This window comes from Entelurus aequoreus, linkage group LG04 (genome assembly GCF_033978785.1).
Source record: "Entelurus aequoreus isolate RoL-2023_Sb linkage group LG04, RoL_Eaeq_v1.1, whole genome shotgun sequence".
NCBI classification, from domain to species: Eukaryota; Metazoa; Chordata; class Actinopteri; order Syngnathiformes; family Syngnathidae; genus Entelurus; species Entelurus aequoreus.
In genome coordinates this window covers 18420592-18445902 of record NC_084734.1, presented here as the reverse complement: position 1 = coordinate 18445902, position 25311 = coordinate 18420592, and the positions used below count along the sequence as shown (strand labels likewise).

At 40.4% G+C, this 25311-nt stretch overlaps 1 protein-coding gene across 14 annotated transcripts in view; it reads left to right on the top strand.

Moving 5' to 3' along the window:
* Window positions 1-6436: 6436 nt before the first annotated feature.
* The window catches only part of LOC133648351 (band 4.1-like protein 2), a 106191-nt gene continuing 87316 nt past the window's right edge, over window positions 6437-25311 (top strand). For 4 of the 14 annotated variants that reach the window (XM_062044363.1, XM_062044356.1, XM_062044367.1 and 1 more), the window contains exon 1: window positions 6445-6625. The gene's annotated coding sequence lies outside the window, so the exon portion shown is untranslated. Of the gene's footprint in view, window positions 6720-25311 lie in introns of all 14 variants that reach the window. The other 10 variants (XM_062044355.1, XM_062044357.1, XM_062044351.1 and 7 more) reach the window with 6 other exon arrangements.

The window sequence follows — 25311 nt, the reverse complement described above, 5'->3', positions numbered from 1 at the left end:
AACACACAACCCCCAGATCTTCACAATATGGACTCAATTTCCCTGTTCAAATCAAGACTACAAACACACATATTCCAGACTCATTGTGCAAAATATGAATTATTTAACCTGAACTAAATGTGATCTCTAAAATGGGTACATGCCTCAAAGTGCATGTCTGATGTTGCTCATGGGGTGCAAGGAATCGTCAGGGAGTTTGTGCATTTGCTTACACATGAAAATTTAGGAGAAACATTGGTCTGCACCTCGGTTCGTCCTTCCCATTGTTCTTCCTCATCGGAATTAAGTGAGCACTAGCGAACTCCAGCAGGGTTCGTATGCCCCCAAAAAGCACAAGTCTGGACACCAGAAAAGTGTTGAGAAGAAGGCTAGGGGTGGGAGCAGCATAGCAGGGGCCCAGGACATAATTTTTTTTTCTAAGAATGGTGAGAGTACAACTACTGAGGGCGACTGAAACAATTAGCCTACTTGTTCATTCATCTAGTGTTATAACATTACCTTTCACGGGGTACAGGCTGGACTCTGGAGCCTACGTTAGCTCTCATCTGGCCATGCTACACACTGGACAAATCGCCAGTTCATAAAAAAAAAAGTTTTCAGTTCATTGTAGAGCAACAGTGTGACTGTGAGTTTCACACATATCAATGCCGGACAGTGTTCCAGTATGTGCCCATCAGACAGATGTTGCATTGAATTGTATTCAAGTTCTACTCAGTAATTAACAATTGATAAAATAATCATTAAACATTATAATTAATTAATAATAATTACTGAGTAAATAATGACCTTTGTCAGATGCTCATAATTAGTTATGAGCATCTGACTTGCTAAGTGGTTAATCGTGAAAAAGGAAACAAATTGGGTGTATTACACCAGGTACCGTCAAGAACACTAAAAATAAGAACATTGAAGGTGGTAATGAACGGGGTAGAGGGGTCCACAACAACACTCTTTCAGGGGGCCCATAATTACTAGCAGCTGCCCTGGTTACGGTTTGAACGTGATTCTAAAGTAATAATGGGGCGGCGTAGCTGGGTTGATAGAGCGGCTGTGCCAGCAACTTGAGGGTTCCAGGTTTGATCCCCACTTCCGCCATCCTAGTCACTGCTGTTGTGTCCTTGGGCAAGACACTTTACCCACTTCTTCCCAGTGCCACCCAATGTAGCTTAAATATGTAGATAATGAGTTTCACTATGTAAAGCGCTTTGAGCCTCAAGCGCTATAGAAATATAATTATCTTCAATACTTTGTGTGGCTCAGCCTCACCCACCTCCAGCGGCCCCCAGGTAAACAGAGTTTGAGACCCCTGTTCAAGATAATATATACTCCTCATTTAGTAATTATTTGACTTTTCATATGCTTTTTGGAATGAATGTGTTAAATGATAAAGAGACTCTATGCACACAATGTACATTCCATAAATGTAAACATTATGGTGTAATTAAATAGTCGACACTGCCCTCTAGTGGTCAGTCGGTACACAACGCCCTACTGCACTAGTATACTGGATTCTTGTAGGCCATAGGATTCAACGCAATTGTTCTGGGAGCCACGTTTCCAGAAAGCAAAGGACCACCGGTCCATACTCCTCTCTTCCCTATTATTCTTAATTTGAGAAGCATCATTCTTTAAAGTCGATTTGTTTTGGGTCCATTACTTTCGTCAGTTACAAACGTCAGAAAGAAAGCTCTGTAATGCAAAATACAAGTTGTCAGATGGCCTTTAGAAGGTTAAAATGTCATCGCAAGAGTCTGTTACGATAGACTCTTAGTAGTAGGAGTAGGATCCCAACACAGACCAAAAAAGAATGCGAATAATAACAAAAAGCGCACTCAAAAAGGAGTGAGGAAAAATAACTAAGGATGCACATTGGCGCCCAGTGAATGGACTAGAGAGCTTAAGTAGGAGGAAATGAGTATCAGGTGTGCACGCAGGTGGCTTCGTCCTGTGGCCCAGAAACAAGGCATTGCAACAAAATGAAGATAGGTGGCAGATCATGACACTATACCAGTGATCCAAGTTCCTCTATACAACAAGAATGCAATTGTGTTTGTATTATCTAATAAGGGTGTAACGATTGATCGATTTATATCCCTAAATTTCAAGTATAAAGATGCAGTGGCAGTTAAATAACCCTGCTGTAGAGGATTTCACTGTTTATTATTTAAGAAAAAAAAGAAAACACTAACATTTTTGATAAAGTATCACGAAATGTGTGATTACTTTGGTAATTATGTGACATGTTTCAAGGACTACATCATGTTATGTTGTCCCTCAAATATTGTTTTCCTTTAACCGCCAAACTGTCTTTTTTCCCCCTTGTCCATGCCTTTTTTTACGCTTCCGTCATTCTTCCTTAACATGACACCTAATCCTCACGTTTAGAGTTACTGCACACACAAAAGGTGTGAGAGAAGGATCATGGGAGCTTGGCTTCACCTGAAGCTAACAGGTGCGCGGCGAGAGAACAGTGCAGGTTATTGTGTTTGTACAGTGCAAGGTGGTGTTTACGAGAGTCATCGCTGGTTAACAACCGCTGCACCTGCTGTCGTCAGGTAAAACTATAGTATATGGATTGGCTTGTATCATTTGTACATATATATTATACTGTCTGCTTTTTATACTTACGACTTTAATATTGTAATGTTTGACAAACATTTGTAGTGTTAAAGCCATTTTGTGGAGTTTACAAGGAGTTTAATGACTAATTGCTGTTACTTTTCAAACAAAGTACTTGATTTATTTTAGGTTTTATCACTACTGATTGACTCTAATGCAGTGGTTCTTAACCTTGTTGAAGGTACCGAACCCCACCAGTTTCATATGCGCATTCACCGAACCCTTCTTTATCTTTAGTGAAAAAAATAAATACAATTTTTTTCAAATTCAAGACAAAGTTATATGTTTTTTTACTGGTGCACAAAATGTACCGTGCATTAACATCACCTTGTTCAAAGAACAAAACCAACACAGTGCATGAACTCACAACAAAATACACACCTGCAAATCAGTGACTTCTGCTGTTGCCTTTGAGAGACCAGTTCAGATATGAGTGGCTTCACATTGGCAATTGTCACTCTCATATCATTTTCACAGCAAAGTCTGTTCTTTTTCTTCGTTTTTATGTCCAGAATCCTTGAAAAGGATTGCTCGCAAAGATATGTTGTAACAAATAATATAAAAAATTCCAGGGCTTAACTAATAACTGGATACTGTACTTTTCCATTTGTTGACACCAAAACATTGAGAGCGTTGTTGTTCTGAAGAGTTTCTGTTGAACCTGGCTCTGCTGAATTTCAATGATTTTGTCGAGGTATTCATCATTGACATTTGCTGTCTCAACAGCAAACGTGAACGGCTGTCTCACAAATGCTGGAGATGACTCTCTTGTAGGGAAATATCCGTAGAGAGACTTTGCAAGCTCATCTAAGTGCGTGGCAATTGTTTGCTTTAGTTCCATGGGTACAGAAATGTCTCGGATTCCAGACACATCTCGTCGCTCACATGTTGCTCCACTGAATGCTCAAGGAGTTTTTGCGTTTGCTCACGCATATGGAAAATTAGAGGGAACATTGTTTGGGGGTATTCATAATTTTTATTTACACGATGAGTTGGTGGAGGCTCCGCCAAACCCCTGAGGCTGACTCACCGAACCCCTGGGGTTCGATCGAACCCAGGTTAAGAAACACTGCTCTAATGTATGGGAAATCAAATTAAGTCCAGAAGTATTTGAACAAATACTTTGTGTTATCATTTTGCCTTCATAAGCCACCACAGTGGTTTTTTTTTTTTAGAATACAACAACTACGATGGGAATAAAGTGTTGACTTCCAGCTGTAATTTAAGGGTTTTTGCAAAAATATAGCATGTACAATTTAGGAAATAGAGCATTTTTTGTTATGTATGGCGGGGCAAGGAGATGACACCACGGCAGAAATCAGTTCAATAGGTTTATTGAACTTGACGAATAGGTGGGATGTGTATGCTACTCTAAGTGTCAGGTACAAGACGATGTGTAGAATTAACCATGTGAATGTTACCAGAGGTTGTTGTATGTGCATGTTGGATGAATCCTTCATCAGACCAAAGGGGTTAGGCGAGAAGGCAGTCCTTGGGCAGGCAAACGGTCGGGCTGGAGAGAAGCAACGAGGTTCGTGTCCAAGCGGAAGTCGAGGATCGAGGGAGGCAGTCCGGAATCCAGTGGGAAGTCGAGGCAAACAGGTCAATAACAGGAGACAGGGGAAGCACAGCGGGAAACACAAAGGACTTAAGACACGGGAACAGGGAAGGCACAGAGAGAGATCAAGTACGCGAGAGGGAAGCCAGAGACGGGATGCTTACTACGGGAGTGAACTACGTTCCGGCACTGGATCTTCGGGTCCGCTGGTCTTTATGCCGTCTGTCTTCATTAGCCCCAGGTGCGCAGATATAGGATTGCCTGCAGCCTTGCTGGCGTGTGGCCGCGATGCGTGCAGAGCGAGCAGGGGCGTGTCCTGGCGCGCCTCTAGTGGAGGTGCCGGCAAAGCTTGCTGCAGATGACGTGTGGAATTGCGCATCCGCCTCGACATTTTTAGGGAGTAAAAGTACCTCTATTTTCAGAGGGTCAAAAGTATTAAAATTGACTTGGAGTTTAAATGATTATTTTGTGTTCCCTTTATTTTCATGCTAAATCCTACTAAATATTACTGAGAAAGGCTCTTTTCCTGCTAGCAGGCATCTATTGGCACCAGCATGTCTCAGTAGCATCAGGGCATCATCAATCTCAGGCTGCGGTTCATTCTGCTTGCCGCCAAATTTACTGCCTTTTAAACAAAGATTCTTTTGAACATAGCTGCGTGATAAGACGCCTGTTCCTCCAGGGATGGCTGAACACGGGCAAGCATGGCCGATGTTTGGCTGTCCAGATGGCAGCGTCGGGGTAATTCCCCTCAGGAGAACTCTAACCACTACTAATCCTCCCACCCCTCCCCTTAAGAGAACCTGTGCTGCCGTGATCTGCCGCCAGCATGACTTGAGTGCGCTTCCCGGCGTTGAAGGAAGGACAGTTTGGGGTGTCACTCGCTGCACAAATCTGTGGGTTTACAGCTGAAAGTGTGGTTGGCGTTGACGCCTATGGGTGTTGTTATACGGGGAGGAGAGAGGGTTAGGGGGTGGGGGGACAAAAAGGGGCAGAGGGAGTGGAGATCCTTCCAGATCAGGGCAGGCTTATTAGTTGTATCTACTGTGCTAATCTCTGTGTGGGAACTATTCTTGCAATGAAGGACCTCTGACAAGCAGGTACTCTTGTATTTAACATTGTTTATGTCTGTTGTAGACAAGTAGACATGCCCCAGGGATTATTTGCAGAGCTCTGTATGCTTTAGTTTTTAACTTTAGTGCATGTGTAAGTACTACAACTGTCACATTTTGTACTTCATTGTGCATGATCTGCCTGGCATTGTCACAATACATGTAAAAGCTATGTGAATAACTAGGCCTGTGTTAAATACAGTGGTTTTAAACACACTTAAAGGCTACAAAGATGACAAGGGGGTAGTATTTTGTTTGCTCCTGAGTGTCTATAAGTAAACTTTAGCTACGTTTTCACACACCTTGATATTGAGGTGGTTTGCTATCACGCTAAGAAAAATGTGTGTTAGTCATGAATAGACTAGGTATTAGTCATGTGTATCACCAAGAATAAGCCATATTGCATGAAAACATAACAAAAATTGACCTTTTGCCTCACTTTTACACTATTGTTTTGCATGTAACCGTTTTTGCAATTTTAGCAGATGCAGCATATAAAATACTAATGTTTCTGATTGTCTGTCCTTTTGTTTATGCCTGAACGCCTGTGCTCATCTGCTGAATGTACAATTCTCAACAAATGGTGAGTCCACTGCAAAAAAAAACAACCCATACTCGCTTCTCTTTGTACGCTAAACATGCATTTAAGATAATTATATCATGCTTATCCTCACACATTTGTTTTTTTATGATATTAAATGTCATTTGGGATTTTTACTTGATTATGTCTTGTCTTACGACGAGGATGTAAACACCAATTGGCCTTCCATTATAAACCAATTAAGCTCCTGTAATCTGGATGTGTGTGACAGACAGCGAGTGGTGAAGTGGGAAAAAAAATCACTTTCCATATATCTTCATAACCATTGCTATTCTGTTTGAGGATTCTGTGGAAAATGTATTGTTTTATTTTTAGCTCAATTCTGCTGTGTTGTAATGTCAAGTATCATCAAACAGGCTGCAGTGACAATCAGTGTTCCTTAGGAGGTGCTAGAGCGCCACACTAAGCAAAGCCACATACGCGTGGAACAACCCCCTCTAAGTTGACTGACCAATCATATCACACCTTTTAATACAGTAATGCCTGTCAGCCAATGGGAGAGTGATACAAGACATTTTTTACTGTATGGGGCGGGTCATGGCGATGATTGACACGTCTTGCATTGCGCCTGAACCAGATTTTCGGTGAGGACGATTCTAGTCTAGTGGGGATTTCCTTATTTAAAGGAGACATCGGTAGAGGAATTATACATTTGGGAGCAAACCGAGAGGCAACGCTTGCAAGGTGCATGTGTATATATATATATATGCATATTGCTTGAAAGTCTTCCAAAAGGTAAGGCTCTCCCTTTTTGGATCATCTTTCTTTAAATCACGTGATGGTGGTCACCGTCGTGCTGTGCTCAATGAAATGGATGTTTTCGCTAAAGGTAATGATACCTGTGTAACATTAGTTCAATTCAGATTCCATAAACTGATACTCTTAAGATGATTGTGAGCCATTATTTTCTTATGGCTTATGCTTTCGCCCTGTGCGTGCTCTCTTTCGCGTCGACGGCTCCCCTGTGTAACGTTGCCCTCATATATCGCCATTTTAACCAACAAAATGACTGAAGATGCGGTATTTAGTTCTCGGTCCTTACTAAATAAATCTCCGCGGTGATTGTGGTTGTGTTTCCTGGTGTCGGTTTAACGTCTTCAAACATCCGCCTCCTCCTCTCGGCTGGCAATCATTCATCCGTCCCGCTTCTTCCCTCCCCGAGCGAGCTGCAAATGAGATGTCGTCGTAGTTGCGACTTTAAAATGAGTTTTTGTTTCGCCATGTTGTCACCAGTGAGCTATCTAGCATGCTTACCTGCTCAACGATAATTCGTATTATTGCTAGCTGGCTTGTCGTCTTGCCTTATGTTTGTTTACAAGGAACTCTGGGAAATTCCGTCTTTTTTCCTCCAGTCACGTGATATGCCCTGCTATCAAACCATTTAAACTGTACTGTTGCCCAAATGCAGCTGGGATAGGCTCCAGCACCCCCGCCACCCTGAGAGGGACAAGCGGTAGAAAGACCCTGAGAGTGACAAGCGGTAGGAAATGGATGAATGGCTGGATGGATGTTACAGTTCCTCCAGAAATTGCTTGTAAGTTATGGCCAAACTAAAACGTTGCACAAGACATTGATACAACCTTGATTATACTTATATGGTTTTTAAAACTGACTTGTAAACAACATTACAAAACATTTTTATTTGTAGATTGAGACAATGTTGATGTCTAACATTGGATCCACATTGTTGGTTGGGAAATGACCAAATTTGTTTCGCTATGTTGTCACCAGTGAGCTATCTAGCATGCTTACCTGCTCGAAGGTAATTCGTATTATTGTTAGCTGACTTGTTTTACAAGTAGTCGTTTTGCCTTATGTTTGTTTACAAGGAACTCTGGGAAATTCCGTCTTTTTTCCTCCAGTCACATGACACGCCCTGCTATCAAACCATTTAAACTGTACTGTTGCCCAAATGTTGATTGGCAACACTAAATTGGCCCTACTGTGTGAATGTGAGTGTGAATGTTGTCTGTCTATCTGTGTTGGCCCTGCGATGAGGTGGCGACTTGTCCAGGGTGTACCCCGCCTTTCGCCCGTGTGCAGCTGAGATAGGCTTGCCCCCCCCCCCCCCCCCGCCCTGAGAGGGACAAGCTGTAGAAAGACCCTGAGAGGGACAAGCGGTAGAAAAAGGATTGATGGATGGATGGATGTTACAATTCCTCCAGAAATTGCTTGTAAGTTATGGCCAAACCAAAACGTTGCACACACCCAGTAGGCACAAGACATTGATACAACGTTGATTATACATGTATGTTTTTTTTAAAACTGACTTCTAAACAACATTGCAAAACAATTGTATTTGTAAACTGAGACAACGTTGATGTCTAATGTTGGATCCACATTGTTGGTTGGGAAATGACCAAATTTCAATGGTCAAAGCAATGTCACAACATGACATTGATTAAATGTCGTCAAAAGCATGTTGTTTCAACATTGTATTTGTGTTGTAAAATATTGTCTTAACGTTGGAACCACATTGTTGGTTGGGAAATTACCAAAATTCAATGGTCAAATCAACGTCAGAACCCAACATTGATTAAACATTGTGAAAAAGCATGTTGTTCCAACATGATTGAGTTGCTCAACGTCAGGACCTAATTCAACGAGTTCTCAACCTTGTTTTAATGTCTTGTGCCTGCTGGGATAGAAATGACTATTAATTGTGAAAACATATCATGGCTAACTAATCAAATAGGCTCAGAGAAGCAACTAACAAGCCATGTTGTTGCAAACGATAGCTAACATTAGTAGCTAAACTTTGCCATATCGCTATCATTAGCTGACAATAAATATAACTGTGTTATGTGGGGAGTAGATTACATGCTAAAAGCCGGAAGCAGGCGGCATATAATGCTTATAACACTTTCGAAAGTTAACTCCCTCTAGGCAGCCATTAAAAATTACAAACGGTCACTTTAAAGTTGTCCTCCCCCTTCAAACCCTTTCGGTGCGTAATATGCACCCAAAAAAGATCTAACCTTTCGTGGGAGCAACTTGGTCCGTTTAGTGGTATGATTAGTCGGCTTTTGTACACCATTTTCTGTGTTTATGATTCAACACTTGCATAGTGTTTGTCTGAAGATTGCGTATGGTTACGTGTTCACGCAACTGTAGTGCTTCAAGGCAATAACATGGCATGGGACTCTCACATTATAAACTGTATTCACTCGGCATCCATTTAACCGGTCACCCTTGGGGTGATCCCCACATCTGCGGTCCTTTCCAAGGTTTCTCGTTGTTCCCAATGGATTGAGTTTTTTCTTGGCCTAATGTGGGCTCTCAGTCGAGGATGTTGTTGTGGCTTGTGCAGCCCTTTGAGACATTTGTGATTAAGGGCTATATAAGTAAACTTCGATTGATTGATTATTGCTTTTCTGGATATAAACTTATCTTTGATGTCCATGCGTAGAATTTAGCGCCATGTGTTCTTCCATTGCAAAAAAAATGTTCCCCAGTTTTTGTTGTTGGACTGACATCCAACAATTTCAGCGACCGGGCACTCTTAGCATTCACATGCTTATGCTACTCGAGTACTTGCAGATACTCATCACGTAGCGACATAACGTACCATGACGACATTATGACAAAAGACCTCGTAACATAATATAGTAAGAACAGTCAATGCAAAACCAACAAACGTGTTTTCCATTACTCAATGTTATAATGTAATATGGCATTAGTCATGCTACCACCCGTGTATCAAAAGGCAATATGCAGACTATTAACATGCTTTTTATAAGCTTTCATCTATTATTCTCATTAATATTTCCTGAGTCTGTTTGTTTCCCCATAAATTAAACATCATCACAGAAAACAGATGGTATTCATTAGCTGCTGTGTTATTGTATACGCCTTGGTTTTAGTGTACTGTAGAGTAAGTAGTAGGAAGTGTATAGAAACAGGAAAGACTGTAAATGCATCTGTCCTCTGTGTGTATAGTTCATCTACAACCGTCCATACTTAGCCTCTCAGGACGCGCGCGTGCACACACACACACACACACACACACACACACACACACACACACACACACACACACACACACACACACACACACACACACACACACACACACACACACATGCTCTGTTCCAACCCGCTAATGAGAAGACTTAATTGGTTTGCTCTGTCGAGAGAGTCCTCTGCTCATTAAAAGTAGCAGTCAGAATGAGTAGTGAATGTTCTTTTGATTTATTGTGTTGTTTTACAATGTTATGTACTGCTGAATGTTCTCAATTCCTACTTCGATGGCTGCTAAACTGCCCTTGCATGATGTTACGTTGTTCTTCTTTTAATCTCAAACCAGTTAAAACTGACTCAACAGCGCCTCTGCTTGTTGCAGAAAGTATTGCCCTGTATTTTGACTAACTTGCTGCACCACAAAGTTAATCACTATATCTAACAGAAACAAACAAATGTGTCCGCATTAAGTTTATAGCAACGTGTTTTAGCATCAGCATCCGCGGTTCTCACTTTGTGACCAGCAGGATGAGGAGGGCTCGCTGGGAGACAAAAATAGGAAGCCGAGGATATGGATAGAGGGAACTTACAGGCAGGAAGTGAGAAAAGAAGCTGAGCGAGAGTGACGGAGAGAGTGAGCGATATTGCTTAACCATTCGGAAAGGCTATGGGAACATCACTAATGTGTATGTGTGTGGGTGTGTGTGTGTATGTGTGTGCGTTTGGGTTCATCCTGATCCTGTCGGTTCAACAGGAACACAACACATCAACTCATGCTGGCAGCCCCCACTGTCACTTTGATTCCATCCTATTAAAATGAATGCTTGTACTGCTTTGCCAAGTCTGCTACACATGCACACACGCACTCGCACACACACACACACACACACACACACACACACACACACACACACACACACACACACACACACACACACACACACACACACACACACACACACACACACACACACACACACACACACACACACACATACACACACACATACACACACACACCTTGGTCATGTTTTTTTAAAATGATTTAGTATGTTTCCATGCACTAAATTAGTCTGATTTCTCAAATAATTAGGTTCAAAATCTTAAAAATATGAAAACACCAAAGAGGAACTGCACATTTTTGGAATTTTGCCTATGGTTCACAATCATTATGAGAGACATGACAATGGCTCACTGCCGTTGTGTCCTTGAGCAAGACACTTCACCTTTGCCCCCAGTGCCGCTCACACTGGCGAATGAGAGATAGGTGGTTGTCGGAGGGGCCGTAGACGCAAATTGGCAACCATGCTTCCGCCAGTCTATGCCAGGGCAGCTGTGGTTACAAATGTAGCTTACCACCACCGAAGTGTGAATGTGAGCGCTTTGGAGTATCTAGTTGATATAAAAGCGCTATATAAATCTAGTTAATTATTATTATTATTATTTTAATGCATTCTAAATATTAAATAAATGCGATCAAAGGTCAGCTTACAAGGGAGCCTATTGGAGCTGCACTATTCTGCCTATAAAGCCTTTAAAAACATCCAAACACCCCCATTAAAATTTTGTATACATGATGTAAGTATATATGTGATGTGGTAAAGGGTACATTTTTAATAACATTTGATATTTACGTATTTTGATAATTTTAAGCATACACGACACATTAATGCAAAAAAAGCATAATGTTTGCTTTTTTTTCTTCATCACTGATTATTACTTACTGCAGACTTCATGAGAGCCAAGACACATAATAAAACATCACTTACAGAGCAATGTCTGCTGTAATTGCCGACTGCTAGGATGATAACTTCTCCTGTCTAGGTGAGATTCATGACTTATGATCTACAATAAACGTCCAGGGAGCAAGGAAGCGAGGAAACACCTTGCCAGTCAATCATGTCGAAATTGTACAAAGGCTTGTGATCACAGCGTCGCTATAAATAGTTTGTATGTGTTAGCGCTTATAATAACAATATCACTAATATTTGGTTAATATTCAAATCACGAAATGTAAATGGAGTATTGTTGGTGCTTTTTGAATGGTTATTTATTTTTTGGATTTTATGGGCGGAATAGAGGACCTCCCATTGGCTCCGCTGTAAGCAGACTTTTATTTAGGTTTATTTACAAGTTAGAATATTTTAAAAAATCCATCTCTTGTCATGTCTTTCATAATGATTGTGAACAATAGGCAACATTTCCAAAAAAGTGTAGTTTCCCTTTAATCTGATCATGTTTGGTTTTTGAAAAATCGGATTAACACGAATGGACACCTAGATTATACAATTGGAAACCAGGTTACTCTGGCATGTAGGTGTTATTATTACGGCAATCTCTGTGGAGGACCAACACGCTGCCATTTACTACATTATTCACAAGCGAAGAAGAACAAGCCGATGGGCGGGTGGGAGTGAACTGTTTACACCAACAAACAAAAAAAGTAATTATATAGTAGCTGTAATAAGTACATGTTTTAAAATGTATCATATAAAAACTTTCTTGTTTAATAAGTGTCAGGATGTTCTCAAATAATACATGTGACATTGATGACAGCACATCCTAGCCGTACGAGAGACTGGTGGAGAAAAAACGGCCAACAGACGTATTTTGACTCTAAAACTTGTTTGTATACACAATGGAATTGATGGTAAATGGGTTATACTTGTGTAGCGCTTTTTCAACGTTCAAGGTACTCAAAGCGCTTTGACATTATTTCCACATTAACCCATTCACGCGCACTTTCAATCAATCAATCAATGTTTATTTATATAGCCCTAAATCACAAGTGTCTCAAAGGGCTGTACAAGCCACAACGACATCCTCGGTACAGAGCCCACATACGGGCACGGAAAACTCACCCCAGTGGGACGTCAATGTGAATGACTATGAGAAACCTTGGAGAGGACTGCATATGTGGGTAACCCCCCCCCCCCCCCTCTCTCTAGGGGAGACCGAAAGCAATGGATTTCGAGTTGGTCTGAATATAATATTGTGAAAGTCCAACACATCAGCGAAAGTCCAGTCCATAGTGGGGCCAGCAGGAACCATCCCGAGCGGAGACGGGTCAGCAGCGTAGAGATGTCCCCATCCGATGGACAGGCTAGCGGTCCACCCCGGGTTGGGAGCATTGTAGAAAAGAAAAGAAAAGAAACGGCAGATCAACTGGTCTAAAAAGGGAGTCTATTTAAAGGCTAGAGTATACAAATGAGTTTTAAGATGAGACTTAAATGCTTCTACTGAGGTAGCATCTCTAACTTTTACCGGGAGGGCATTCCATAGTATTGGAGCCCGAATAGAAAACGCTCTATAGCCCGCAGACTTTTTTTGGGCTCTGGGAATCACTAATAAACCGGAGTTCTTTGAACGCAGATTTCTTGCCGGGACATATGGTACAATACAATCGGCAAGATAGGCAGGAGCTTGACCGTGTAGTATTTTATACTACACGGTCAATTTTATTTATTTTATTCAACTACATTTATTGGGGCGGCATGGCGTAGTGGGTAGAGCGGCCTTGCCAGTAACCTGAGGGTTGCAGGTTCGCTCCCCGCCTCTTACCATCCAAAAATCGCTGCCGTTGTGTCCTTGGGCAGGACACTTCACCCTTGCCCCCGGTGCCGCTCACACCGGAGAATGAATGATGAATGAATGAGTTGTAAAAATGAATGATGGGTTCTCACTTCTCTGTGAAGCGCTTTGAGTGTCTAGAAAAGCGCTATATAAATCTAATCCATTATTATTATTATTATTATTATACGTAAGTAGTAAAACCTTAAAGTCGCATCTTAGGTGCACAGGAAGCCAGTGCAGGTGAGCCAGTATAGGCGTAATATGATCAAACTTTCTTGTTTTTGTCAAAAGTCTAGCAGCCGCATTTTGTACCATCTGTAATCTTTTAATGCTAGACATAGGGAGGCCCGAAAATAAAACGTTACAGTAATCGAGACGAGATGTAACGAACGCATGGATAATGATCTCAGCATCGCTTGTGGACAAAATGGAACGAATTTTAGCGATATTACGGAGATGAAAGAAGGCCGTTTTAGTAACACTCTTAATGTGTGACTCAAACGAGAGAGTTGGGTCGAAGATAATACCCAGATTCTTTACCGAGTCGCCTTGTGTAATTGTTTGGTTGTCAAATGTTAAGGTGGTATTATTAAATAGATGTCGGTGTTGAGCAGGACCGATAATCAGCATTTCCGTTTTCTTAGCGTTGAGTTGCAAAAAGTTAGCGGACGTCCATTGTTTAATTTCATTAAGACACGCCTCCAGCTGACTACAATCCGGCGTGTTGGTCAGCTTTAGGGGCATGTAGAGTTGAGTGTCATCAGCATAACAGTGAAAGCTAACACCGTATTTGCGTATGATGTCACCTAGCGGCAGCATGTAAATACTAAAGAGTGCAGGGCCAAGAACCGAACCCTGGGGAACTCCGCACGTTACCTTAACATAGTCCGAGGTCACATTGTTATGGGAGACACACTGCATCCTGTCAGTAAGATAAGAGTTAAACCAAGACAAGGCTAAGTCTGTCATCCTAATACGCGTTTTGATACGCTCTAATAAAATATTATGATCAACAGTATCGAAAGCGGCGCTAAGATCAAGAAGCAGCAACATAGATGAAGCATCAGAATCCATCGTTAGCAATAGATCATTAGTCATTTTTGCGAGGGCTGTCTCCGTAGAGTGATTTGCCCTGAAACCGGATTGAAAAGGTTCACAGATATTGTTAGACGCTAAGTGTTCATTTAGCTGCTGTGCGACAATTTTTTCGAGGATTTTCGAGATAAACGGAAGGTGGGACACCGGCCGGTAGTTTACCAAGAGATCAGGATCGAGGTTAGGTCTTTTGAGTAGAGGATGAATAACCGCTTTTTTGAATGCTAGGGGAACAGTGCCAGAGGAAAGTGATAAGTTTATAATATTTAACACTGATGGACCTAATAATACAAAAAGCTCCTTGATAAGTTTCCCAGGAATTGGGTCAAGTAAACATGTTGTTTGTTTTGTCCCATTTACACATTTTGACAATTCCTCCAATGTTATTTCATCAAAGAGAGGGAAACTATTTTGGAGGGCGGTATCCGTCGTATATACAGTCGTATCTGTGTTAATAGAACCCAGTTGTAGCTGAGATGCATTGTCTTTAATCTCTTTTCTAATGACTTCAATTTTCTTATTAAAGAAATTCATAAAGTCATCTGCTGAGTGGGTGGAGCTACTGGGAGGAGTCCCTTGTTGGGTTAGCGATGCTACTGTACTAAACAAAAATTTAGGATCATTTTTGTTGAGGTGGATGAGATTTGAGTAATATTTAGCTTTAGCTGAGGTAAGCATGCATTTATAAGTTATTAAACTATCACACCATGCTTGATGGAAAACCTCAAGTTTAGTCGCACGCCATTTCCGTTCCAGCTTTCTACATGATAATTTCTGGGCTTTAGTTTCTTCTGTAAACCATGGGGTATGCCTTTTAGGGGCCCTTTTTAGCTTTAGCGGTGCTACACTATCAATGGTGTCGCGCAGGGCGTCGTTAAAGTTGTTAGTGAGGTCATCAATAGAGCCCACATAATTTGGGAATGGTGCCATTACCGAAGGCAGTAGGTCAGTAAGAGTCGTCGTTGTGGCAGCATTAATGTTGCGGCTGCTATAATAGTTATTATTATTATTATTAGTTTGTTGACAATGAGTCAGAACTTCGAATTTTATAAGGTAATGATCGGACATTACTTTAGTGTACGGGAGTATCGTAACTTTAGAGGTGGTGACACCCCTGACAAGCACTAGATCTATCGTATTACCGTTGCGATGCGTGGGTTCATTTATTATTTGTGTAAGACCACAGCTATCAATTATAGTCTGGAGCGCCACGCATGGAGGGTCCGATGGGGTATTCATATGGATATTAAAGTCCCCCATTATGATTATGTTGTTGGCGTGCGTCACTAGGTCAGCAACAAACTCTGAGAATTCACTGATGAAGTCCGAATAGGGCCCAGGGGGGCGGTAGATAACAGCCAGGTGGAGAGGCAGCGGTGTGACAAACCTCATAGTGAGCACCTCAAACGAGTTATATTTATTATTTAGGTTAGGTGTAAAATTATAGTTTTCATTGTATATTAGTGCGACACCCCCTCCCCTTTTAAGAGGTCGGGCAACATGTGCATTGGTATAGTTAGGAGGAGATGCCTCATTTAGCGCAAAAAAATCGTCTGGTTTGAGCCAGGTCTCGGCGAGACCAACGACGTCAAGTTTGTTGTCTCTAATGACCTCATTAACTAATAACGTTTTGGAAGATAATGATCTTAGCGCATATTATAGGTAGTGGGCTGTTTTGAGGATTGTTTGTTGAAATTACCCGAAGTAGCAATATTAATAGTGCACTTTAAATAGTTTCGGCCATATCTAGGAATTGATACGACGGGAATTGTCCGATTGTTTGCTAGATGTTGCGATAAACTGAACGCATCATAGTTAGCCACCTCAGTAGATTGCATGTCTGCCTCTGACACGGTCACAAAAGAGAAAACATTATGTGAGTTGTGTTTTATTCTAAGAGAATTGCTATGTGTGCAGGGATTATCCAGCCTAGCGCCGGCTAGTTCTAGTTTAAATGGCTTCTTACCCAGACACTCCACGCTTCTTTGGTTAGCTTTTCCCTTGGTTGTTAGCCCCGCTCGGCATCCCCGCTTCTGCTTCCGCTCACACCGCTTACGTCGTCTATACCGCAGATCTCTTCCCCACCAACAACAATGCAAATAATGCAGACTTTGTGGGAGTCATAACGACTACTTTGGGACAAATGATGGTCTACAACCTTATATTTTTGATCCTGAATATAAGGAGGATGAGTTACAAGTTTTAGAAGCTCTGCTAAACAGATTCAGCTTTAGTGAAACACTAAGCATCATGTAGCAGTATTGCTACGTGCTAAACAAGAAATACAAACTACAAACATAATAAAACGTTCGCTTACTGTACAATGTCTGGTCTCACTGCGAAGACGACTGATAGGATGTCCATATCTTCCCGTTTAGAATAATACTTAATTTTATTCCACACGACAAAGGGTTAAAAAAGTTGCTGCTGGCACTGGCTTCTGTTGTAGTGTGTTTGTCTCCATCTCCGGGTATGACTTGAAAGTCATAGAGGAACAACTTCTAGATTCATGGCTAAATCATCTTATTATCCAGATGAGAGGCATGATTTATAATCTGTAATAATTTTGACGAGCCGAGACGCAATGCAACAGTAGCAGAAACGGCAGCAAACAACACATCGGCGGCTCAGTGCTGCATAAGCTTCTTCTTCTAAAATTTTAAGGCAGTTTGCATCCATATTTGTTGCATTATTGCCATCTTCAGTTTCATTTTATAATTACATTAAAGTCTCCCCTTCAGTCCATGGCAACATAAAGTATAGTCAACTCTCGGTTATCAATGTGTTAGAGTTTATAATAACAATATTACTAATATTTGGTTAATATTCAGGTCACAAGATGTAAATAGAATATTGTTGGCAGATTTTGGATAATTATTTTGAGAGTTTTGTGAGCAAAATAGAGAGACCCCATTGACTCCACTGTTATGTTAGTAGACTTTTTATCTATTCATTTATTTACGACTTAGAATGGATTTAAAAAAAAAACATGTGTTCATGTTTTATATAGGGATTGTGAATTGTAGACATCAAACCTCTTTCTACATGTCTTTGTAATGTTTGCGTATTTCTGATATGATAATATGTTCAGAGTGCAGAAGAGTTCCTCCAGTGACGTCAATCAAGGTTTTCGGAGCGGAATATTCAAAATGGCTGACTGAATTTGTGGCATTTTGTTTATGTTTAGACCAGTGGCGTGCGGTGAGGTTCATGTCAGGTGAGGCACTGACTTCATCACAGTCAGATTTACAAACTTATGAACCCTAAAGAGTATCTTATTCACCATTTGATTGGCAGCAGTTAACGGGTTATGTTTAAAAGCTCATACCAGCATTTTTCCCTGCTTGGCACTCAGCATCAAGGGTTGGAATTGGGGGTTAAATCACCAAAAATTATTCCCAGGCACGGCGCCGCTGCTGCCCACTGCTCCTCTCACCTCCCAGGGGGTGAACAAGGGGATGGGTCAAATGCAGAGGACAAATTTCACCACACCTAGTGTGTGTGTGACAATCATTGGTACTTTAACTTAACTTTAACGTTACACTTACAAACTGTAGCACACAAAAAAGCACATTTGATTAAAAAAAACGTTATTATGGTCTTACCTTTACTTATAAGTGCGGGAACAGTGTGCAGTCTGCAGGTGTACCTAATGTTGTGTCCCTGCGGTCGTTCGCGGCTTCTCCAGCGCGAGCATTGTTGTTTTTGCACTTTTTGGCTTCTTGTTAAGTTACTTTTTTTGGGTGGATTTGGTCTTGCACGTGGAGGGTTTGGGTGTGGGCTTTGGTTGGTGTGGCCGCGGCGCTCCCGTCGGGCGGTGCATTCTGCGGCGGAGGTGCTTGGCACCAGGAGGCGGGGTTATGAGACAAGCCTCTCACAGTGCGTCTTCGCAGCAGTATTATGATCGCTCAGCACAAGAAATACGTTACACACATACAGTTGTTGACAAAATACACTGTACATTATATACCTCAGCTAACTAAACTATGGAAATGTATAATATAATTCATGTAGCAATACAGTCTCACTGCACAGCAGGCCAGCAGTTAGCCGAGTCATTGCGCACAATCCATGTTGAGGCACAACGCAGTGACGTGCCTCAACTGGCTGCTGATCACCGCACCGTCTCTTCTCAGTATTTGAACGGCAAATGTGAAAATAAAAATAAAAATAATCTAAAACTGGTGAAGTTAAATGGAAAATAACTTTAGTATAATTACTGGATACGTATAACAATTTAATTAATTTTTTTTTCTTTTTACTTTTTTTTTTCTTTCCATGATGGCAGGTGAGGCCGTGCCTCCCCTGCCTCTAGTGACTGCACGCCACTGGTTTAGACGGTATGTTCACATAATTTTCGGATTGTAAATTAGATATGGTTTAATGGATACAATAAAACACAATTAAGCATATAAAGTCAACTTGTTTTTCTACTCACCTGGTACTTTAAAACCCAACAAATCTCTGAAATGAACTAATAAATAAATAACTATAAATGACTGAAAGCCTATTTACTATCATTATTGCAACTTTTATTCTTAGTAAGTATAATGTTTTGGATAATTATTTTTTCATGTTTTGTTTCGAGGTTTTGAATGAGCTGGCCCCTCCACCATTACAGGATTTTGTACGGAAGAAAACCAACAGTCAAGTCAATAGTAGAGCTCTAACCAGTAGCGATAGTAACATCCAGTGACATAGGTCGATAGTAACATCCAGTGACATAGGTCAAAATGTTGTGAAATGGTTGTCTCTATTAAAGACACACAGGTTTGGAACACAATTCAACCTTCAAAAAACAGTAACACAGTGGTTAAAGACAGACCAGTCAGTCCTGTTCCCTGTATAATGTGCACACTTAGTTGATCACCTTATGTTGTTTTGTATTTATTGCCAATATTTATTGGAATTTATCTTGTAATGTATGTATGATGTCTGTAAATGTATGTCTATTTTTATGGTGTCTGCCTTAGGACAACTATTGTAGCTAATTCTGGCATATTGACTGTGATGCTGTTGCTCATATGTGGATCAATATGCATTGTCCTAATCAAATATTTTATTATATTCAATTCGATATCTTAAAAAACTTGACTATAATTTGTAAAAAAGGTACCACTGCCCGATTGTAGCTGAGATAGGCTCCAGCGCCCCCCGCGACCCCGAAGGGAATAAGCGGTAGAAAATGGATGGATGGATGGATGTTTTAGGCGTATATTTATTGTACACACGTGTGTATATGTTGTGTAAATACTATAACAATTTTTCAAGCTGATACGATACCGATAACTTGCAAATTTAAGTGTAGTTTGTGCACATCTGAAGGGAAGAAAGCCCCAGACAAAAGTGGATTTGACAAAGTGTACCTGTAGAGTTGTCCTGACAAAATCCAGTATTTTCAGTGATTGTAAAGGGCTGGTTGTCCAGTGCCATTATTTCTATGATGAAATCACAGTTCGCTTTAGTCCTTTCGTCATCTCAGGCAAACTTTTTGCACTTTTAAATATTTTGTGGCAATAAGAGCAAGGCCTAGACCTTTCTTTGCAGCTGGCTTTGAGGCAGTTTCTTTAGCAGCAGGCATAGTTGTAGGCTTTTAATACACAGCTGTAGTGATGCTGGTGTTTCAGGTGGCTGATAAGGTTTGATGTGTTGAAGCAAGGGATGTGCCTTTCAAAGCCGATCACCTCTTTAATTTATTTTTGGTCATTTGACTGACAGAGGTAGTGACCAGATTAGTTAATATAATCACCTGCATTGTGGCAAACAAACTACATTTATTGGTATTGTATTCGTATCATGTACCATTATCATTTGAGGATTCGGCTAAACATGTTTTACACCAGAGCAAGCCAGGAATAGACATGCTAATTGCTAAGATAGCTAGAAAACACACAAAAATAAGTGCTTCAAGAAGTTTAGATTTAAATTTGCATGTTAACAAATTTAGGAAATAACTTCCTGGAAACAGGAGGGATTTGAGGACAAAAACCAAATGATTTAAATAGTAGTTTTTTTTAACCTTTTGTTTAGGTATTGTGTACTATTGACTTTATTGTAATCAAACAATTGTAAGTAATACAATACAATGAGGAACTAGTTTAAATATTGTTACAATGTTAATAGCACTCACCATAAATACATTAAAACATTTACAGTTAATACATGTGATCGGTATTGGTATTGGCTGATTTCACTCATGGAAGATCGGTATTGGAATCGGCTGCATAAAAACCCCGATTGAAACATACCCAATTGAAGCTCTGTTTTTTCCCTCCTTGCGGAATGTTTGCCAAATATTTGGCATGAGAAATCAACGCCATTTAAAAAAAAAAATGAGATCAGGTGAGGTTTATGACGAGCTTAAAGCAAGGCACGTAGGAGAAAAGGAGCGCTTGACTTGGTCACCCGAACCTACCTACAGCACAGAGCGGGTAATCTTGTCTCAGTACAGTGTTTTTTTTTCATTGGTTATCAGAGCAATTTTTTATGTTATCAGATTTATTAGTGTGACTTCATAATTCCTCAATGATTATTGGTTTGACAATGTTGATGATCTATCAAGCACCTGGGACAGAGCCACATTTACCAATTTCTTACATCATGTCCACTTGTATTTACAGTTCTATGGCCATCATCATACTTTTATTATGCTGGCATCATTTTCCTTTAGCTGAAGTCTCACAAGAGTTGCTGCAATCTTGCATGATATTATCCATGATGGCGTCTGTAACTCAAATTTTGATCATTTCTGTATTGTACGACCACAAAGAGGGCATTATGCGTGGTGTCCAGGAATTGCTATGATGTACTCGGATTAGGGATGGGAATTGATAAGATTTTTTCGGTTTTGATTCTATTTTTGATTCTGCTCAACGATTTTGTTCTTTATCAGTTAAATATTCTTCTGTAGAATTTAACAAAAATAACATGTGGAAATTACACAAGAATGTAATGTAACATTTAGCAACATTTTCAAAACTTTTAAGAATCTTTGTCATCTCCTTCAAAAATATACTGGTGAAATGAAAGGTAAAGTACCAATGATTGTCACACTAGGTGTGGTGAAATTTGTCCTCTGCATTTGACCCATCCCCTTGTTCACCCCGTGGGAGGTGAGGGGAGCGCCCGGAATTATTTTTGGTGACAATTCCAACCTGAGTAACGGGTCCCATTTTTATAGTCTTTGGTATGACTTGGCCGGGGTTTGAACTCACAAACTACCGATCTCAAGGCGGACACTCTTACCACTAGGCCACTGAGTAGGTTGTGCCAACTTGTGGAAAGGTTTGTTTAGATTTACAAGGTGAAACTAATATATGACATAGTCTCATAACTTCTTTTGATATCATTTTGATGACTATGACTTACGGCTTATGAAAACCATGAATTGAAAATCTTAGAGAATGTGGGGTTTTCAAAAACTGTAAGCTCTAATTGTCAAATTATAATAATTAAAGTGTTGACATATCTCACTTTGAATGCAATTAGTTAATATTACATATTAGTTTCACATTTTAAATTGAATTGCTGACGTAAATAGACTACACAATATTCAAATTTTCAGAGTTTCAGAGTTCCACCTGTATAATATAATGACTTAGTCACTGCTCTGTTACATTCGTATATCCTGGCCTGAGTGTACACTTCCCTGCCGTGGTGAAAGGAAAGCGATACCGCTGACATGGCCTGGAAACCAGTCTCTTGTCATGTTCATCTGAATGAGAAGGCATTTATTTCAATTCGACAGGTAATAGCACTAACTTTAGGCCCTTTTCTAGTCAAAAGTTATTTTGGTTCCTTGAACCTTTGGTTACTGTATCTATAGGTCCCCATAGAAGTGTTTGGTTTGTGATTCCACAGTATTTCACAGTTCAGGGTAGTTTATAGAAATCAGGCCGATGACGTATGGAGGAGTGGTTTGGTATATTTCTATACTGATACCCTGTAAATAAACAGACAATATTAGTTAGTTATTTTTCGAAAAAGTTAGCAATTGAAATACAAATCAATCGTTTACAAAACGATATGATTTATAAAATAAAGTGTACAGAATTGTTCATGACAAGTCAGGCTTTTGTCCGCAATGTCAAACAGTCACAAAGTTGTCCTCTCTGTAAATGATGAATTAATGAGGGTCAGGCGATTCTTTTTACTTAATTTCAGCTCTAAATAACAATCTATAAATAATAAATGGCAGTGTTTCTCTTATGCCGAGAACACAAACACATCAGCTTTAGCGTAGCCCTTTTAGCATTAGCATTCTGTTCACTCGGGTTGAGGCTAATAACTACACAACTGACTACTTTTACAACATGTAATAAAGTAAATAGTTAATATTTGATGTTATTTACCTTCGTTCCACTTGTGTACCTCCTCCTGTTTTTCCACATTTATCCAACAAAGTCAGATTAGTGAGCATCTAAGGTCGCCACTTTGAGTCCGGCTTCATACTCCACTTCTATTAGCTTTGCGTAACGAAATTAAGTTTGTAAAAACTAATTAACAACAATAAACTGCAATGTTGTCTGTCTATCTGTTTTGGCCCTGCGATGAGGTGGCGACTTGTCCAGGGTGTACCCCGCCTTCCGCCCGAATGCAGCTGAGATAGGCTCCAGCACCCCCGCAACCCCAAAAGGGACAAGCGGTAGAAAATGGATGGATGGATAATTGAAAGACTACGACTGAGTAAAAACACTCCAAAAGAGTTCAGCGTTCTTCAGCACACAGATCCCCCACAAAAATTGCTGCATTTCGAAAGCTCCTTTTGTTCTTCTTTCTCTCCATTGTCAAGTTTGTTGTAATAGAAACACACATGAAGTAAGAAATAAACAAGTCGCCGCATATATTCCAATGGCGGTTGTGGGTTTGAAAAATACATTTTAGGAACGCCCCCAACAGTATTCAACCAATCAGCGTTCGACAGCACAGTCCGCCCTCGAAAAGGTTCCTGGTTGCTTGGAAAAATCCCGCCAGGGAGGAGGATCTCCAAAAGTTTCCGAAAGAACTAAATAAAATAAAGTGTACCGAATTGTTTTTGATGGAAAACAGGGGGAACTTTATTTACTCGGGTAAGTGGGGAAGTTCCTTAAAACGTTCCTACGATGGAAAAGGGCCTATCATAGGCGGTGTTAGTTAGTACCTGTTGTATTTACACCAGATGACTGCTGCTGGTATGAGATTGCCGGGGTTCAAAAACACAACTTTCATTTATAGTTAATGCATGCTGTGTGTTCAAATGTTACAGCATATTGCTTGTATGTCCTCCTCTTGATTAAATAGCAACCTTGCGATTATTACAAGTAGTGCTGTTGCAATATGTTCTCGTAAAATGAGTGTTTCTTTCACCTAGGTGCCATGTTGCTCTCTGACGTCACTGTGCACATTGCCTAATGATAACATTCCCGCCCGCAGGAATCTTTCAGAGAATCGTTTAAAAAATTGACAAGCAATTCCAAGGAATTGATACACTGGAAAGCGGATCTAACAAGAACCGGTTCTTGATTCCCATCCATAGCTGGGATGACGGGTTATCCACCTATTGTTGTCCTGTGTGGTGCTAAGCAAAATGTTGTTTTTAAATTGGAGTCCTTTTGAAGCTGGAATGACAAGTAAACACAGGTATTGTAGAAATGTGGGGCTCAGAGTAATAAAGTACTATCTATCTATCACCAAGGTGGACACATTTTGCAGTTTAGTCCTCAACCGTGACCACTTGCCATGGCTCTTAAAGCGTCACAGTTTGACGGGCACAGCGGGAATCATCCAGGGGAAGATCAGAGAGCGGCGGAATGAAAGGACACTGTAATGTAATGTTCAGCTCATTGCCACCTGGGGGACAAAAGGGGCAACAAGGAGAAGGATAAAGGAGAGTGATGGAGATGTAAGAAACACGTGGGATGGACAGGGCAAAGAGGAAAGGCGACTCAGGCTGGATGAGAAAAGTTGAGTGTATAATAGAGTTATTATGTGGTGTTTTTATTCTAATATGGGGATTTAGCAGGGTGGAGTTGTTTGTTCAATAAAATAGCTTCATTAACACCAACAGCAAATACCTCAAGGAGAAAATGACTCTCAAGCAATTGTCCAACTCAAAAGAAGGATGGGATAAAAAAAAACAAAAAAAACAACAAAATCTGCTATGGTATAGGTCCAAAAGTAGTTAAAAACAAATTAACCAGCATCGGTGCACATTCTCACAGAGAGTAACTGAACACTTGCCATTTAAAAAAATAAATATTGTTATTATTATATTTTTAACATTTGTTAATTGAATTTTTGATATATACAGTCCAGAAATACAATTAAACATATATCAAATGTTCTTTTTTCCCCAACAAGTAACCCATATAAATTGTTTATAAAATAAAAAAATAAATATTTAAATACAATAATAAACTCGCAAAAAAAACATGTACCAGTCAAATAAGTACAGGCAAATATTGACATGAAGCTACAGACAACCGCACTCCTGAGGGTCCCCAACACGGTGCAGCAATACACAAAAGCAGACAAAAGGCTCATCAATTATCTCCCTTTCAATTACTTTTCAATCGGGGTTAAATTTAAGATCAGTCTCTTTTACATATTTTAGGAAACCACCTCATACTTAGGGCTGGGCGATAAAACAATAACAATATATATCGCGATAGACATGTGATCAATATCAATAGAAAATGGGGTCGATAGAACGTTCGATAATTTCACTGAGTTCTTTAGAAAAAAATAGGAAGAAAGGCAGAGCCGGAACCGCACGGCATTCTGGGGGGTGTAGGCAGAGGAAGGGCTTTGGCCTC